This window comes from Bos mutus, chromosome 24 (genome assembly GCF_027580195.1).
Source record: "Bos mutus isolate GX-2022 chromosome 24, NWIPB_WYAK_1.1, whole genome shotgun sequence".
Classification (NCBI taxonomy): domain Eukaryota; kingdom Metazoa; phylum Chordata; class Mammalia; order Artiodactyla; family Bovidae; genus Bos; species Bos mutus.
The window spans coordinates 15867292-15886667 of NC_091640.1; positions in this window are offsets into that span (position 1 = coordinate 15867292).

Here is a 19376-nt window from a genome sequence, read left to right on the forward strand (position 1 = left end):
ATGTATTTATTATTCAGTGTTCCATGAACAACAGTGTACTCTATTAATTAACACACTTGAAAAATCTGTGTCATATTAAATTAATTGTTAAAGCAAGCAAAGTGTTGATATTAGTTAGTATACTAGCTAAGATTTATGAAGAAGGAGATAAAGAAAAAGATGACTTTGATATTGGGTCTGAAATAGAAGTTGAATTTTATGTTGTATAATGATCAAGTTATATTCTAGAAGTCCAGGGCTTACAGTGGTACCATAATTCTTCACATGTGTTTTCTGCATATGGAAGTTTCCCAGTTCTCACCATTTTTGAGCACCTGGTAAGAATAAAGAACCAGGATAACCCACAGTCAGTCTTTTATTTTTTTTTTTTCCAGGACAATACCTGGTACTTATACACATTCATTCTCCTTATCTGTTTCTTTAGAACATGACCATATGGCTATAGTTAGCACGAAAGGATGATGGGCAGTGGAGCTTTCAGTTGAATGGCCATGTGCCTAGCTAACATGCTATTACTATAAATTAAGTAGACATGGATATTAGGCTACAACTAGCCATCTTCAAAATTCTCCAAGCCAGGATTCAGCAAGACGTAAACCATGAACTTCCTGATGTTCAAGCTGGTTTTAGAAAAGGCAGAGGAACAAAAGATCAAATTGCCAACATCCACTGGATCATGGAAAAAGTAAGAGAGTTACAGAAAAACATCTACTTCTGCTTTATTGACTATGCCAAAGCCTTTGACTGTGTGGATCACAATAAACTGTGGAAAATTCTGAAAGAGATGGGAATACCAGACCACCTGACGTGCCTCTTGAGAAATCTGTATGGAGGTCAGGAAGCAACAGTTAGAACTGGACATGGAACAACAGACTGGTTCCAAATAGGAAAAGGAGTACGTCAAGGTTGTATATTGTCACCCTGCTTATTTGACTTACATGCAGAGTACATCATGAGAAACGCTGGGCAGGAAGAAGCACAAGCTGGAATCAAGATTGCTGGGAGAAATATCAATAACCTCAGATATGCAGATGACACCACCCTTATGGCAGAAAGTGAAGAGGAACTCAAAAGCCTCTTGATGAAAGTGAAAGTGGAGAGTGAAAAAGCTTAAAACTCAACATTCGGAAAACGAAGATCATGGCACCTGGTCCCATCACTTCATGGGCATTAGATAGGGAAACAGTGTCACACTTTATTTTTGGGGGGCTCCAAAATCACTGCAGATGGTGACTGCAGCCATGAAATTAAAAGACGCTTACTCCTTGGAAGGAAAGTTATGACCAATCTAGATAGCATATTGCAAAGCAGAGATATTACTTTGCCAACAAAGATTTGTCTAGTCAAGGCTATAGTTTTTCCAGTGGTCATGTATGGATGTGAGAGTTGGACTGTGAAGAAAGCTGAGCACCAAGGAATTGATGCTTCGAAGTGTGGTGTTGGAGAAGACTCTTGAGAGTCCCTTGGACTGCAAGGAGATCAAACAGTCCATCCTAAAGGACATCAGTCCTGGGTGTTCTTTGGAAGGACTGATGCTAAAGTTGAAACTCCAATACTTTGGCCACCTCATGCTAAGAGTTGACTCATTGGAAAAGACCCTGATGCTGGGAGGGATTGGGGGCAGGAGGAGAAGGGGAGGACAGAGGAAGAGATGTCTGGATGGCATCACCGACTCTATGGACATGAGTTAGAGTGAACTCCGAGAGCTGGTGATGGACAGGGAGGCCTGGTGTGCTGTGATTCATGGAGTTGCAAAGAGTCGGACACCACTGAGTGACTAAACTGAACAGTCATCTTCCAAAGCCATCTTCCACATGTGCTTTTTGTGCTGTAAATTTCTAACAGGTAGGACTTCACTATTGCCATTAGCATCCTTTAATTGAAAATATAAAAACAGACAATTTATCAAAGAGTAAATTATTGATTCGCCTCCTTTCTGAACATAAGTCAGAGGTTTCTATAGGAATGCAAGTTACTTTAATGTGTAGCTCACAGACCAACTTTTTATAATGCTATACTCTTTCCAATTGAAACAATGAGCAATCAAAATCAAATTCTAAATTATCTATGTTTTTTCTTCCCCAATATGCCACATCTAAACAATACTTATTAGGAATTTCCTTTTTAAAAAAGTCTTGTTTTGTATCATCTCCATTTAAAAAATTCCACACATTTAACCTAAACCTATATTTTCATTAAAATTTAATGTTTCCTCTTACTTTAAAATCCCTGAGGTAGTATTTTATGTGCATACTTCTCTCCATGATGAAGACTTAACCTGTAATAACCTTCACACATTTTTGTAAAGCCCTGTTTTACCTGAGGATTTCTGACATAACAAATAATAAATGAGCTAGCCTTAATTGGCATTGGTTATGTACTGAAACCTGTTCTATTATTAAATAAACAAACAAAAAAAAAAACCTTAACTTTAATTTTCTTTATACAAATGTTTAATACACAGATTTTTTATTTTTATTTATTTATTTATTTTTTAACTTTACAATATTGTATTGTTTTTGCCATATATCAACATGAATCCGCCACAGGTATACACGTGTTCCCCATCCTGAACCCTCCTCCCTCCTCCCTCCCCGTACCATCCCTCTGGGTAGTCCCAGTGCACCAACCCCAAGCATCCAGTATCATGCATCGAACCTGATTTTTTAAAATGGTATTTTAAAACATGGTTTGGTATTTGAGTATAATACAACAAAAACTTTTTAAAAATCCCACTTTATAAGCTAGAACTTATGGGGAATTAAGACAAAAAGTACCATATAATGTACTTTTTTCATGAAGTGTGTTCTCTACTTAGGAAAACAGAATCCACTTTCATTGAAGTATTAATGTGAAAATACAGTGCATGAATTAAGGGGCAAATGCTATGCTATAGACAATAAAGGCTTTCAGGTATTTATAGAAGAGGAATTCCTAAAATACAACTCTTCTCTCTTCTTTTTCTATATTTCACCTTCTACTCAGTTGTTATACAATAAATAAAGATTTGCTAAGTGTGTTAGCATTTTCTGTACTGAATCAGGCCATTAAATGGTTGGCCTTAGTTTGAATGGAAATGAAAGAAAGAAAAGGATCTTATCCAGGAAGGAGAGTATAAAAAAGAAAGAGATCAACATTAAATGAAAAATGACTGCATTAGGTCAAACTAGCTAATTAGAAAAAAATGGTTTTTAACAGATATAATGTAGTTAGATTTTACTACCTGTGCAGGCGTTCAAACTGCTAACTTCTCTGTGAGGTGGTTTGTGGTCAATATTAAGAGGTGGACACAGGATGAAAACCTTCCGTCCTCAAATGCACACTAGTTCATATTCAGTTATATGTGGTCATTTGTGCATCATAAAATCTTCTCATGATAAAAATTTCCTTGGGTCTACAGCAAGAAGGTACTAAATGTAAGGGCAAAGAGGTTGATCTACTTGGCCTTTGAGTGTCGTGTCGGTAGAACACATTAACTTTTCACAGTGCACTCAATTGCCCTGTCCTTCACAACTGCATCACTATGCTGAAAAATGTGATTTTCGTAGAAATGTTCAATTTTGCAGCTTAGAGACTTTGTGAAGGGGGAAAAAGTATCATTTTTGCACTTAAACTGCTCTTCAAATCACTCACTTTAGAAAGTTGAGACCGTCCGTGAGTCTGACACTGGACCAGTACATATTGGGATATTTTTAACCCTTTCGTCTTTAGTCAGTTAGTTCTGCTGTCTTTTGAGTGTCTACCTTGGGTCAAATCCCCAAACATGAATGAAGTAAAGCCCTGCAAACTTTAGTTTTCCCACCCTCCCTCAAACAATTCCAGGCATTTGCATATTAAGAAGCACTCAAATTTCATTTTTTTTGTCTTTGCTTACTTGTAGATGAGTAAAAGTTTTTACACTGATTTCTGTACATTAGGACTACACAGGACAATGGAAATCTTTCCTTGAGAGAGGCTGCTTTTAGCTCATTATCCTTCATCAAATGACCTCCCTCTCTCAATACATCAGTGAGTTCTGACTGAATTTTTATTCTCAGTCTGTTGGTTTATAAAGCTTCTGTAAAGGAACTTCCTTCCTGTGGTTGAAGACTAGGTTAAAGTAGTAAGGTTTTAGTCATACATATTTAAAAGTGCAGTTGCAAGAGTCTTCACATCAGAAGCGAAGACTGTATATCTTTTTTTTTTTTTTTTAATCATTGAGTAGTTTCTGAAGTTCTCTTTGACAATTTATCTATCACGGTTCCCCTATTGAATATTCTAACAGTGTGCCTAGTTAATCTTCTGATGTAAACAAAAGTTTAGCTTTTTACATCTCCTTCTCTATCTGACAAATTTGAGACTGAAAGTCAATTTATCTCTGAAAAGCAACTATCCAAAGTAATGAAAATACCCCCGCTACACAAAACACTCATAGCATGGTTAATACTTTGTTTTTTTTAATCTCTCTTACATTTTCTTTCCTTCATGATTCATATTACAAATATTTATGTAATCATCACTATAAATAAACCCACTCTGTGGCAATGTGGGGAAGAACTAAAAAGCTATGCTTGTCTTTCCACATCTGCCTTACTAATATTATTTAATAATAATAATAATATTCAAGTATCCTACATTGACAAAATCCTATTATCCCTTTCTTGATCACCCCTACCTCCACTCCCACCAATAAGCATTTATTCAACACTGACCATTCACAATACACTATTTTTTACAAGTAAGGAGGAAACAAAAATATTATGTATAGTCCCTGTGTTTCAGTGGGATTCCCTGGTGGCTCACACAGTACAGTCTGCCTGCAATGCAGGACACTCAAGTTCGACCCCTGAATCAGGAAGATCTTGAGAAGGAAATGGCAACCTACTCCAGTATTCTTCCCTGGAAAATCCCATGGAATGAGGAACTTGCTGGGCTATATAGTCCATGGGTCACAAAGAATTGGATATGACTTCACTTTCACTTTGTGTTTAAGTAGTTTGCATTTTAATAGGAGAGAAAACCATCTGGCTATGTAATTTAGGAGCATAGACAAATAAATAATCAATAACTTAGTTGAGGTTCCCACATTTCTGATCACAAGAATTTCCTGATGTGCTTTTTCAAAATAGTTTCTTGAGCCCTTCTGAGCTAGAGGTTAATTCTCACCTTTGACAGTCAAGTGAAGCTGCTGGTTCACCTGCTTACTCTGAGTACCAAAGCCCAAGGAGGTACTGAATCTAATTTTGTGGGAAAGGATCAGATAAATTGTATTTTATATGAGGACCCAAGTTTTATCATGCTATCTTCTATAACTCTGATCTTATTTTCACAGATGAGGAAAAAATGGTGAAGGCTGACTAAATCAGTGTTTTCAACTCTAGCTATGGATCAAGGTTGCTTTTCAAAAAACTCTTACCTTTCTCTACTGAATAACACACTCTTTGGAGGTGGCCTGGGAACTGCACTTTTGAAAAGCTGCTCATAGGATATCATGCATAATCAAGTCTGCACTAGGATTTACCCACATTTACTGCACCAAGTTAGAGGCTGAGCTAACACCTTTTCTCATATACAGAATTAAGATGTTAGTGACTGGAGTGAAGTGTGAATCTGAATCATCACTCAATTTTATAATCTCTGCTAACCACAGCAGTCACTGTTATTGTTCTCCTCCCAGGCACAGGATAGACTGCGTTTCCTTGCCCTTTGTTGTTGGGTTAGGCCAAATGACAAGCTCATTTTGAAGGGGAAGGAAAAGGGTGAAAGTGAAATGTCAAGGCCTTTCTCAAGCATGTTTGTGAACCTCAAGGGTGAGATTTAGAGTAGATTGACACTTCATCTAGCATGTTAATAAACCTTTAGATATAGAAAAAAAGTAAGTATGGCAATTTTTTATTTTTAAAATAAAGTATCAAAATGTCCCACATGATCAAGGATTTGGAAAGGACGGTCATGAACCAAAGAAGAGGGACTCCACAACACTAAGGACCAGGGACCTGAGATGAGAGAGTAGCCCAGAGATAGAAGAATGGAGGTAGGTGTGGGAAAGAAACACCTAAAAAGTAAGTAAGAAATTGTATGAAAAGCTGAACTACAGAGAAACAAACTGGCAGGGTTAAGGACATAAGAAAAGGATGGCTAGTATCTAATTTTAGTAATTTATATATGGTTCAGTGGTTAAATAATCCTCCTGCCAATGCAGGAGATGTGGGTTCTATCCCTGGGTTGGGGAGATCCCCTGGAGAAAGAAATAAAAACCTGCTCTAATATTCTTGGCTGGGAAATCCCATGGACAAAAAAGCCTGGTGGGCTACCTCTGTGAGGTTAAAAGAGTCAGTCATAACTTAGTGACTAAACAACAATATATCTGTCATATAACCTTTAGTAGAGGTGCATTAGGGCTTCCCTGGTGGCTCAGATAGTAAAGAATTCATCTGCACTGTGGGAGACCCTGGGTTCGATCCCTGAGTTGGGAAGATCCCCTAGAAGAGGACATGGCAACCCACTACAGTATTCTTGCCTGGAGAATCCCCATGGACAGAAGAGTCTGATGGGCTACAGTCCATGGGGCTGCAGAGTCAGACATCGGACATGACTGAGAGACTAAGCATGGCACAGCAGAAGTGCCTTAACTTGTTGTGTGTCTCTGTGTATGTTTGTATTTAATAGGTATGTGTTGGAGACTTGGGGCTAAAGAAATGAGCTCTAAGAACTTGGAAATATTTATAAGGTTTTATAACTTAGTACATGTTTTTTCCAAAATCCAAAGAAATGAAAATTATCTTTGATGCCTACTTATTTCCCTTGTAAATTCCTGTTCATTATTATCTATAGAGCTACCTCTTTCCTTTGGAAAAGGAAATGGCAACCCACTCCAGTATTCTTGTCTGGAGAATCCCATGGGCAGAGGAGCCTGGCAGGCTGGAGTCCATGGGGTTACAAGAGTTTGACACAACTTGGCGACTAAACCACCATTACCACCTCTTTCCTTTCCTAAGGTTATCAGCACAAACATCTGTAATATTTGTTTTTCCTTTCCTTGATTTCCTATTGATTTCAACTCATCTTTTTTTGGCTGTTGATAATGTTTTACGTTACTCATTCAGGTCATTTTCATACTGGGAAATCCATAACCAAACAATATTTATAGCATATGAACCTTTAGGGTTGACATTATAGGAACTGTGTGAAGGTAAGATAGATTGATACTTTGGCCAGAGAAAGTACAGTACAAGAATATCTAATAAAATTAATGTAATTAATGAAGTCTATCAAGGGCTGACATTAAAAAGAGGAAAAGAATGCTATCTTTGACATTTTTCAGAGTTTTTCCACATATAAATTTCTCAACAATCTGTGAACATATGAGCTAGATGTATTATTACCAATTTATATATGACCACTAATTAGTCATCAACTCGATGGACATAAGTTTGAGTGAACTCCGGGAGTTGGTGATGGACAGGGAGGTCTGGCGTGCTGCAATTCATGGGGTCACAAAGAGTCAGACACGACTGAGCCACTGAACTGAACTAAACTAATAAGTCAACAACAAATTGAAGTGAGGCATAAGAACTTTGTCTACACAACATGTCCATAGAGGGTAGATGGAACCCAGACCCAACTAATGACTGTAAGATTCTGAAGATAAGTCAGTTTTCATTCTGTCTCAACTCACAGAAACCATTAGTCTGTTTTGCACCAAAAAGTAGATCTAGAAACCTGGGTAGAATTTAAAAGATGAACATTTTATTATTTTTTTTTAAATATAAGTCTGCCTAACAAAGGAATAAGTTTTCTCAGAAGTAGTTTCTTCTGCCACACTGAAAGTGTTCCAAGAGAATAAAGATGATAGCCTGGAATATTGCAGATTGGACTCCTTCTTTTTCTTCTCTGATGTTGGATCAGATGTCAGCTAAATTTTCTTCTAAATCCCCAATTCTATGCCTCTGTGGTCCTAACTGCTTTGTAGTGTGGTGCAGAATATAAATGAAATAAGTTAAGAAATGTGATCATCCAAACAGATATGTATGCTGCTAAGTCGCTTCAGTCATGTCCAACTCTGTGCGACCCCATAGACGGCAGCCCACCAGGCCTCCCCGTCCCTGGGATTCTCCAGGCAAGAACACTGGAGTGGGTTGCCATTTCCTTCTCCAATGCATGAAAGTGAAAAGTAAAAGTGAAGTTGCTCAGTCGTGCCCAACTCTTAACGACCCCATGGACTGCAGCCTACCAGGCTCCTCCGTCCATGGGATTTTCCAGGCAAAAGTACTGGAGTGGGGTGCCATTGCCTTACCTTTCTGCAAATGTGCCATTCTGCAAATGTGCCAGGTTGCTCACCTCATACAATGGACATAGTTGTCTTCCTGCTCACTACCTCATCTTTCAGATTATGAATCAAACTGGGTGACAGGAAGGAAGTAACCAAGAGAAAAAGCTCTCTGAAAAAAAAAAAAAAAAGACCAGAAAAAAATCACATGTTAACTTCTCACCATTTGCTCAAGTCTAGCTTTTCTAAGAGCATCTTCTTAGAGTTCTATTTTGACCTCTATCCCTCCCCTGGGTGTCAGAATGTGGAAGAAGAATCCCGCTGATTGACTCAAGAAACACATTACCAGAAGCTCTCTATTTTAACAGTTAAGGCCATGGAAGCAATTTGTACTTTACTTAGAAGTTTATTGCATTTTGATAATTGCTTTTCCCCTTGAACTGTAGAGTTTTAAAATATAATTTTTCACTGACTATAAAAAGAAAAAAAATCCATATAACTTTAAGAGCATTTTCAAAGCTTTTAAAGTCTTCACTAAACTAACGCAGCCTAAAGTTACCTTGTTGGGTTGTTTCAAGTTAGCGTCATAATTATTTTTTTTAACCCTCTCACATCCAAGGTACCCAGAGAAAAAGAAATGACAGAGATATTCTTTTCTTTTTTCCTTTTTTTTTTTTTTTTACTTTACAATATTGCATTGGTTTTGCCATATATCAACATGAATCCGCCACGGGTATACACGTGTTCCCAATCCTGAACCCCCCTCCCACCTCCACAAGAAAAACACCAATACAGTATACTAACGCGTATATATGGAATTTAGAAAGATGGTAACGATAACCCCGTATGCGAGACAGCAAAAGAGACACAGATGTATAGAACAGTCTTTTGGACTCTGTGGAAGAGGGAGTGGGTGGATGATTTGGGAGAATGGCATTAAAACATGTATAATATCATATGAGATATTCTATTATTATAGAGCATTCTATCCAGGAACTATGCTTCTGAAGAACTCAGTGAAAGGAAGACAACATCAAATAGCTTGTCAATGAGTTTGGCACGGTTCTGTTTGTAAACACAAAAATAAACAACAAGTCTGAAGTGCTCTAACTCATAGAGCTCAGTAGCTAGTCAAACAGTGTCACTGAACAAACTTAGCAGATAAATTTTTCTGTGTATGGCTGTTTCCAAGTGTGAATATGAATACAGCCTGTTAGTTAAAGGTCTATGCTAGTTTCTAAATATCATGAAAATAGCTTACAAGGACTAGCCTCTTATGGATTATAAAACAGTTGCACAAATCTTCCCATATACATTGTCTACATATGGAAATATTTGCTTTGCATAGATCTGAACAGATAGTAATAATAGTAGTTTAAAGCTCTATATGTCATTCTAAAATGTTTTGTAGGGTTGCTTTTGAATTTTCTCACTTCCCTCTAGCCTTGTTTATATTAGACTTAGATTTGGTTAAACTCTGTGTGTGTGTGTGTGTGTGTGTGTGTGTTCACTTAGTCACTCAGTCACAACTGACTCTTTGCGACCCCATGGACTATAGCCCAACAGGCTCTTCTGTCTATGAGGATCCTCTAGACAAGAATATTGGAGTGGGTTGCCATGCCCTCCTCCAGGGGAAATTCCTAACCCAGAGATCAAACCCAGATCTCCCACATTGCAGGTGGATTCTTTACTATTTGAGCCACCAGGAAAGCCCTTAATTAAACTAACTAGTTTGATTTCAACACACAACTCTACAACAGTTTTGGTGAGCAAGCCATCCAAAATATACTTGTCTATAATAATTTATGTTTAATAAAACTATGTTCAAACTATTTATCATGCTTATTTTATAGTATTATAATTTCTACTTTCTAGATTAGGTCATAGAAAATGCCAGGCTGGATGAAGCTCAAGCTGAAAACAAGATTGCCAGGAGGGATATCATAACCTCACATATTCAGATTACATCACCCTTATGGCAGAAAACAAAGAGGAACTAAAGAGCCTCTTGATGAAGGTGAACGATGAGAGTTAAAAAGCTGGTTTAGAAATTAACATTCCAAAAACTAAGATCATGGCATCCAGTCCCATAACTTCATGGCAAATAGATGGGGAAACAATGGATACAGTAGGAGATTTTATTTTCTTGGGCTCCAAAATCAATGCAGATGGTGACTGCAGCCATGCAATTAAAAGACACTTGCTTCTTGAAAGAAAAGCTATGACAAACCTAGACAGCATATTAAAAAGCAGAGACATTACTTTGCTGATAAAGGTCCATCTAGTCACAGCTATGTTTTTTCCAGTAGTCATGTATGTATGTGAAACTTGGACTTAAAGCTGATAGTCGAAGAATTGATACTTTCAAACTATGGTGCTGGAGAAGACTCTTGAGAGTCCCTTGGATTGCAAGGAGATCAAGCCAGTCAATTGTAAAGGAAATCAGTCTGGGATATTCATTAGAAAGACTGATGCTGAAGCTGAAGTTCCAATACTTTGGCTACCTGATGCGAAGAGCTGACTCATTAAAAAGGATCCTGATGCTGGAAAGATTAAAAGCAAGGGAAGTGGGGACAACAGAGTACAAGATTTTGGGATGGCATCACCAATGCAATGGACATAGGTTTGAGCAAGCTCTGAGAGGTGGTGAAGGATAGGGAAGCCTGCTCTGCTGCAGTCCATGGGGTTGCAAAGAGGTGGACATGACTAAGTGATTGAGCAGCAACAAGAAGAGGTCACCAGGTTAGCACAAATGTTTATTAAATTGCCATGACCCCCAGAGGTAGATAGCAAAAAAGCCAGAATAGAAACCAGAATCATTAATTCGATATTCATGTTAAGATTATTCATCTCAACACCAGTAAGGCAAATTATCCTCCACCAATGATCTTCATCTCCATCAATGATCATGTAAAATTGTGAATTTATATAGGAATGAACAAGACCATGGAGTAGCATATACTTTTCCACAAATGACTTATTGTCAAGTAAGACAGAAGGAGCGGGCTTTTCATAGAAGGCTCTCATTTTGGAAATGTGTTTCCTTTTCTGGTGTAAGCAATCTCCAGTTTATTATCCTATCTATTAATAAATTCATGGATGATGGATCCATAATGGGTGATAAAGGGAAATTAGGTTAATAACAATAACTCACTTATCTAATGTTCCATATTTTTTCAAAGTGCTTTCAATTATAAATGGTATTTGATGAAACATCCTAGTGAGATTGACAAGGCAGAGATTTGTAGTGTTTGGAAACAAGATTCATTAAATGACAGTATTATTTTGTACAGTTGAAAGTCTTATGAATAACATGTACTCAGTTATGTACCTAAATGTCCTACAAGATTAATGATAATGTTCAGTATGAAGCAATAAAAAATAAACTCTTCAATCGAATCCTGGTGCTGTACACCTACAAGTGCACCATCTTCAATTTAAAGGTGAGGAGACAAAGGCAGTTAGAAAAGTGAACTTGGCCACTCAGGCAGTTAGTGCAGAACCAGGAAAAGACTGGAGCTTTGAAGCTGAATAAGAAGGGACAATCACAGTTCCTTTCATTGTGTCTCCAACTGTCTCTGAAAGTCAAATTCTTTTCTGACTGGGCAGTGAACCCAAGTATTTTGGCATTTCTTGTCATATTTTATAAGAAGCTGTATCCTAGTGGTGTACGTTTAAAACGTTGTCTTTAGTCGATGGGATCTGTGGAAGCTTTTTTCCTCTTTGTATCATAAGGTTGTTCAATATTGTATTGGGAAGCACTTTGAACTCCTAGGAAGTTAAGTGCTATTTAATTGCAAAGTGTTATTAGTCCTATGACTGTCATTATATGCACTAGCACAATTTTACAGTTAATGCATCTCAATATTACTGCTGTTGACATCCTTCACTTTTTTGTTTTAAACTGGTTCAGTGGCAGAATTGGATGTCTCAGGGGACTGGTTATTGGAAATTTGATTCAGCATCTCTTGCTTTTAGGTCTTTAATATCCAATGTGTTGCCCTATTAAGCCCCCCTTTTTTTAGTAGCATCAATACTGTCCTCACGCTTGATTCACAATCCTGCAACAATATGCATCAGGTCTTTATGATGGGAAAAGATCAATTTACAGAGAGATGCAATTCTTATTCAAATATAATGATTTTAACATTTTTACCTGCAAAAATAATTTATTTCACTAATTGTGTTCTATTTGTCTTTTTTTTGTAAAAGAGACATCTTCAGTTAAAACATTTAATCTGTACTTTCCAAGACAATCCCATATGGTGTATTTTTTTAGGTTCCTACTTCCCTCTACTACTTCTGCCCACAATTCACTCCAAATGCACATCTCTTACTGAGACACAGAGACTCATTTCTGGTTTCTGTTGACAAGTAGGGAAGTGATATGTAACATTTATCATGTGATACTTTCCGTTTGATCAACTAACAACTCAATTCTTTGCTATACTACAAAATTCATCACTCTCATTACGTACCTCTCACCCTATCTTATTAGGATTTCTGCTTTTAATTGTCAAATTCTCCATTTGCCATTTATCATATCCTGGGGTTGGCTATTTAGAAGTTTGAAATCATAGAGTTTGTATTTGGGGATGAGGTAGGTAGAAATTTTGTGCAGAAAGGAAACACAGAGATAAATGTCAAATGAACCAAAGAGGTAAATAATTATTTCATCTCCCTGAAATTTTTTTTCCATCTGTAAAACCATGAGCAAAAATTAGAAATACAATAAATTATGGCAAGTGGAAACATGGAATATGGAACAAAATATGCCTTACAGTTTAAAAGAGTTAGGGTATGCAACTTTATTATCAAAGTTTTATACTAAACTTCTGCTCTCTAATTATTGGTGTACATTTTATCGAGTGCAGTTCAGTTGGTTCAATGTATCACATGTTCAGTACCAATCTTTAAAAGTATATGTCACAGTTCTTTCTGCATATAGTTTTCATAAAGGACCTTAAAATATCACTGAGTAAATCTAGCCAACATATGTGAAAAAATAATAAGGCAAAATATATCGGTTAATAGATTCTGTAGCTCAAGCATTCTGGCATATAGCATTATACAACATCAAATCAATATTATTACCATGACATAGTAAATTATGAAGTAAAAGCAAGGTGTACTTTAGGGAATCAGAAAGGAGACACTAAAGTGATTTAGATGAGGTAGAAAGACATGAAGAAAAAAAAAGTTTTGATTTTAACTCTAATTGCTATGTCAGTCTTGGGTGATCAGATATAGGAAGCTGTTATTTGTTTTAGGTTGTATTCTCCCAGAAGTAAACTCTGAGGCAAGGATTCAAATACACAGAGTTTACATGGGAGGTGCCAGAGTGGAAAGTGATGCTGGGAACACAAACTGGTAAGCCTAGGAGGCAACTAGAACCTAGGAGGCAAACAGCAGCTTGGAGGGGACACAAAATTAAGGAAACATGCTTCAAATTACTCCATCCAAAAGGCAAGGGAACTAGGTTATTTATAAACCAACTACAAAGAGTCATTGGGTGAAGACTGTTAGTGAGGCTGTTAATTCCTGCACAATGCTAGATAGAGTGGCCTTCAAGAGTTCATGAACATAACTTGAATAGAAAGACCACCCCCACCTCCTCTTTACCTAACCCTCATATGCATGACTGTTCTTTGGGAGCATAAGTGTTGTAAATAGGTCAGAATCCTTCCTTTTCCACTGCTAAGGGCACAAAACTGAAATATCCACAGCAGGCTCTGCTCTATCTTTTCTCAAAGTAATTCTACTTCCTGAAGGAGAACTAGAAGGCAGAGAGTACAGTTACCAAAGAACGATTTTGAATTGGCAATACAGAGGACAAAATATAATTCATTGGATTAAAATTTCAGTGGAAATGTGAATTGGGAATGGGTTTTATAAAGGAGACACTGTCAGTTACACTAAGAAACTAATAAGCTGATTTCTATCCACCGGGACAAAGGAGATGGGGAGTAGAATGAATCACCATTTTCCACTATAACAATGACAGTTGGAAGACTGTTATGACTCTTCTGATGATAATAATTTCCATTTCGATAGGTTCCTTTTCCAAGACACTTAAAGTATTGTACAAGTGATTTTTGCCATCCATCCTCATGTCTCAAAGAGGAGAGGTACAAATGTTTGTATCCTCATTTCATAGACAGCAAATGTGTCTAAAGGTTTCTGAATACACTGCAATTTTTGCAAAGAGATTTTTAATAAGGTATGCTGTAGAAACTGAAGCATTCAGTCATATCTGAGAAGAAAAAGAAAGATAGAAATACAATATTTGGACACATAACTCCCTACTAGTTCTTATTCTCATCTTATAACCCATGTTGGAAAAGGAGAATATCAAAGGATAAAATACTGTTATCTGTATATATGATGTGTTTTTTATTAATAGCAATTTTAGTCTTTAATATTATTTCAGTCTTTAGTTTCAAAGACATTCTTTGATTCAGATATTGTTCTTTCCTCCCTCTTATCATAGTACTTATTTTCTATCTACATCAATATCTAGGATGGGATGAGCATGGATTAGGTGCTCTGCATATTTACTTGTTGAGGGTACATAATGTCAGGTACCCTCAAATAAAAATCATTAAAATCAAAATCTACAAAATCATTCAGGACAAGAAAGGAACTAAAATCTGTTAAGAAGAGAGAGATATCCTGTAAATGGTGATGGTTTTCACCCAATTCTTCAGCTTTCTTCCAATTTAGAATGTAATTGCACAATGGATTTTCTTCCATGGAGAAGGCAATGGCACCCCATTCAAATACTCTTGTCTGGAGAATCCCATGGATGGAGGAGCCTGGTAGGCTGCAGTCCATGGAGTCGCTAAGAGTCAGACAGGATTGAGTGACTTCACTTTCACTTTTCACTTTCATGCATTAGAGAAGGAAATGGCAACCCACTCCAGTGTTCTTGCCTGGAGAATCCCAGGGACGGGGGAGCTGGGTGGGCTGCTGTCTATGGGGTCACACAGAGGCGGACATGACTGAAGTGACTTAGCAGCAGCAGCAACAGAAGCATTGTCTTCCAATTTTTTACTCATTAAAAATACATGATTTCTGATAATTTCATATGGTAGGAGAATAATTGTACCCCCAAATGTCCACCATCCTAACCTCTCAAACCTCCGAAAGTGCTATGTTTGTGGAAAAGTGAAATTAAGGTTGCAGATGAAATAAGTGTTGCTAGTCAGCTGACCTTAAAATAGGAAGAATATCTTTAATGGGTCCAATATAATATACAAAATGTAAATGAAGAGCAAGGCATAAGTCTCTGTGTCAGAGTGAAGAATGTGAAAAAAACTAGCTAACTATTGCTGGTTTTGGCTTTCCATGAACCAAGAAACATAGATAGACTCTATGCACATGAGTTTGGGTGAACTCCAGGAGTTGGTGATGGACAGGGAGGCCTGGCGTGCTGTGATTCATGGGGTCGCAAAGAGTCGGACATGACTGAGCAACTGAACTGAACTGAACTGCACTGGAGACCCTGGAAAAGGGAATAAATTTCTTCCTAGAGCCTCCAGGAAATAATGTGGTTCTGTTGACACCTTAATTTTAGTTATATGAGACCCATTTCAGACTTCTGATCTCCAGAATGTAGAACTATGAATTTGTTATTTTAAGCATCTAAGTTTGTGGTAATATGCTTTAGCAGCAATAGGAAACTAATATAGTATGAAGTACATGTTTAGTAAATAATTGAATGATGGATGAATCAAGAAGAATAAGTCAAATCTTATCACTTACTCACATCCAAAATATGAAAATGAGTTGGGAGAACTAGAGTTCATGGATTAGTTTCAAAAGACAAAAATTCAAAATTTCACACGGCAAATGCAATGCCCATCTACATCATTTTAATCCCAGTTTCACGCTTTCACTGACATCTGTGAAGAAGAGCATAGTACTGGGAAAAAAAAAAAGAATAATTGTTCATGAGATGTCCCAGAGGCTTTTCTGGAAGTGCTCCAGTTCTACAATAATAGCTATGCTAAAATAGTGCTTTCTTTGCACATTGTTCTAAAAAAATTGACATATATCAATTAATTTAGTCTTCACACCAGTTCTATGAGGAAGGAACTTTCATTATCTTCATTTTATGGTTGGGTGGTATAAATAGATACAGAGAAGTAAAGTGACTTGTCCAAGATCACAAAGCTAGGGAGTAGCAGGGTCAGAATTCAAACTCTTAACATATATTAAACAATGCATTCAACCTGAAAATAACTCCCCCCACTTGCCAATGCCACTTTTAATAGATAGCCTTTGATTTGAGCATTCACTATGTTTTATTGGCCTAAATGATGGTTGAGACTAAAGATATTCTATAGTGAGGAAACAGTATAAGAATGAAGGCCAAGTGAAGGTCAGAGAAGTGTTCTGTGATCTAAGGTACATGAAAACTACATTGAAAAATGAAACTAGGATACTTGAGATTGGTTTTCAGAAATTTCTAAGCTCTAGCATGAGAGATTCAATTCTATCCAGCCATCAATAGAAATATTAGTTTTTAGTTGCTGTGATTTTTTTTTTTCTGTGTTGTTGCTGTTGCTGTTTTTACAGAAATAAAGCAATCAGTGTTTTCATGTTGAGCAGGTTAATGTATATCGGTTCACATCAAGGGTGATGACTGTAGTCCATGAGGCATGTCTTTCTGTGAAAAGACTGCTGTAGTCTCGAAGCTGAAGACCTCTGGGGTTCTGACGGATCTGATGGAAGGGAAGTGACTGCTGGAGTAGAACAGAGGGGTTTAGATGCAAACCATGTTATGGCGGTAGAACCACCATACAAGTCTCCTGAAGATTGAGAGAAACAAGCATGTTTTGAGCATGTGAGATTAGATAACTGGGAAACAGAGGAACTTGAGTAAATGGAAAGCTCAGAAAAATAGACCAGTTTGAGGACGGAGGCTAATGAATTTGGTTTGGGGAAATACCACTGATTTTGAAGGGATTATATACATCTCAAGTATGTAACCCCATGAAGAAGTGCTCGGTTTGTGATCAGCTTTTAGATATTTTGCAAACTCCTTCTATCAGGCCTTCACTCAGAAGTTAGTAATCTAATTTTCATTGGTTATAATAATACATATATCACGTTAAAAAAATCCTAGGGTGTCACTTTGATTCCTAAATACTCCATCAATCATTTCTAAGTCCTGTGGCCCTACCACCTGGTCATACCCTCTATTTCAGTTCAGTAGTCACTCAACACACAGAGATGAAAACATCCTGATATAAATATTGGGCTATCCAATACATTCCTTCAGTTTTTAAATAAAAATAAAAGGCATATTTTTCACCAAGAACTTTATGGAACAATGTATTCACCATTCTGTTCCACTACCTTCTGCCATTTTCCAGGCAACTTCATAGTTTCATCATCCCAAAACTTTTTATCTTTTTGAGCAAAGAACTGTTCCAGGTATTTTTCACAGTCTTCCAGGAAATTGAATTATTTTCACTAAGAGAATTTTGTAAAGACCAAAATAAATGGAAATTCAAAGGTGCAATGTCTGGTGAATAAGACGGATGTATCAAAACTTCCCAGACAGACTGAAACAGTTTTTTCCTAGTCATCAAAGGAACATGCTGTCTTGTATTATCCTGATGAAAGGTTATGCACCTTCTGTTGACTAATCCCAGATGTTTTTCGTTGATTGCTGCTTTCAGTTGATCTACTTCAGAATGATACTTCTTGGAATTAATCATTTGGTTTTTCATAAAGAGCTCATAATAGAGGACTCCCTTCCAATCCCATAATATACACAACAGCACCTGCTTTGGATGAAGACCGGCCCTTGATGTGGTGGTGGTGGCTTCTTTTGCTTGACCCATGATCTCTTCCATTCAACTTTATTGTACAGTATTCATTTTTCATCACCGGTTACAATTTGCTTTAAAAATGGAACATTTAATTAAGTTTAAGTAGAGAATCACATATGGAAATACAGTCAAGAAGGTTGGTTTCTTTTTCTTTTCCCACTTAACTTCAGTGGAATCCAAACATCACAGCAATTAACATAACCAAGCTGGTACAAATGATTTTCAACTCTTAATTTGGATATTTTGAGTCTTTCAGCTATATTCTGTTTGATATGATTTTGATTGTTCTCAATTTAATTGCTATCAGCTTCAACTGGTTTACCTGACCATGTAGCATCAATCAAATAGTGAGAAATCTCCAGCATGACACTTCTCAAACCACTTTTGACATGTTTGATCTATCACAGCACATTCTCCATATACTGCACAAATCCTTGTGTGTGTGTATATGTTTCAGCTGTATTTTTACCTTTCTTGAAATAATAAAGCCAAATGCCAAAATGTTACTTTTTTTTTCTAATTTTATTTTATTTTTAAACTTTACATAGTTGTATTAGTTTTGCCAAATATCAAAATGAATCCACCACAGGTATACATGTGTTCCCCATCCCAAACCCTCCTCCCTCCCCATACCATCCCTCTGGGCCGTCCCAGTGCACCAGCCCCAAGCATCCTACTTTTTATCTTCAAATTCACCAAATTTGATACTTTTAAAATGTTTGTTGATATGACAATTGTCAAAGGACAATCTAACATAATTAATTATGCTGATTAACAATGTTGTGACAGTGTCTGGAGAACAGTGAAGGGACTCAACCATATATGGACATGTATCCATTTCCCCCCAAACTCCCCTCCTATCCAGGATGCCACATACCATGGAGCATTCCCTCTGCCATACACTATATAGTACTTATTTCTTACTCACTTGCTACAGATATGTTTGACCTGAGAGGCTATGGGAATATTTCCTACCTCTCTGTTTTAAAAATCTATGGATCTTAAGTGCTTTTCCCTGGGGAGGTACATGCTTTAGACTTAGAAATGGGGCCTACATTCACCAGCCCAGACTATGCACTCCTCTGCTGTAAAGTGCTTCTTTATTGTTTATATCAAACTCCTAAGCCATGGATGTCTATAATGTTGCCTGACAATCTTCTTTCAATTGACTGCCCTATTTCTTTGTAGTTGAACAATGCATCATTCTTGAAAGTCATAATGAATATGCAGATTCTCATTTTTGTTAGAATCCATCATAATGCCTCACAATCTATTGCAACAATTAC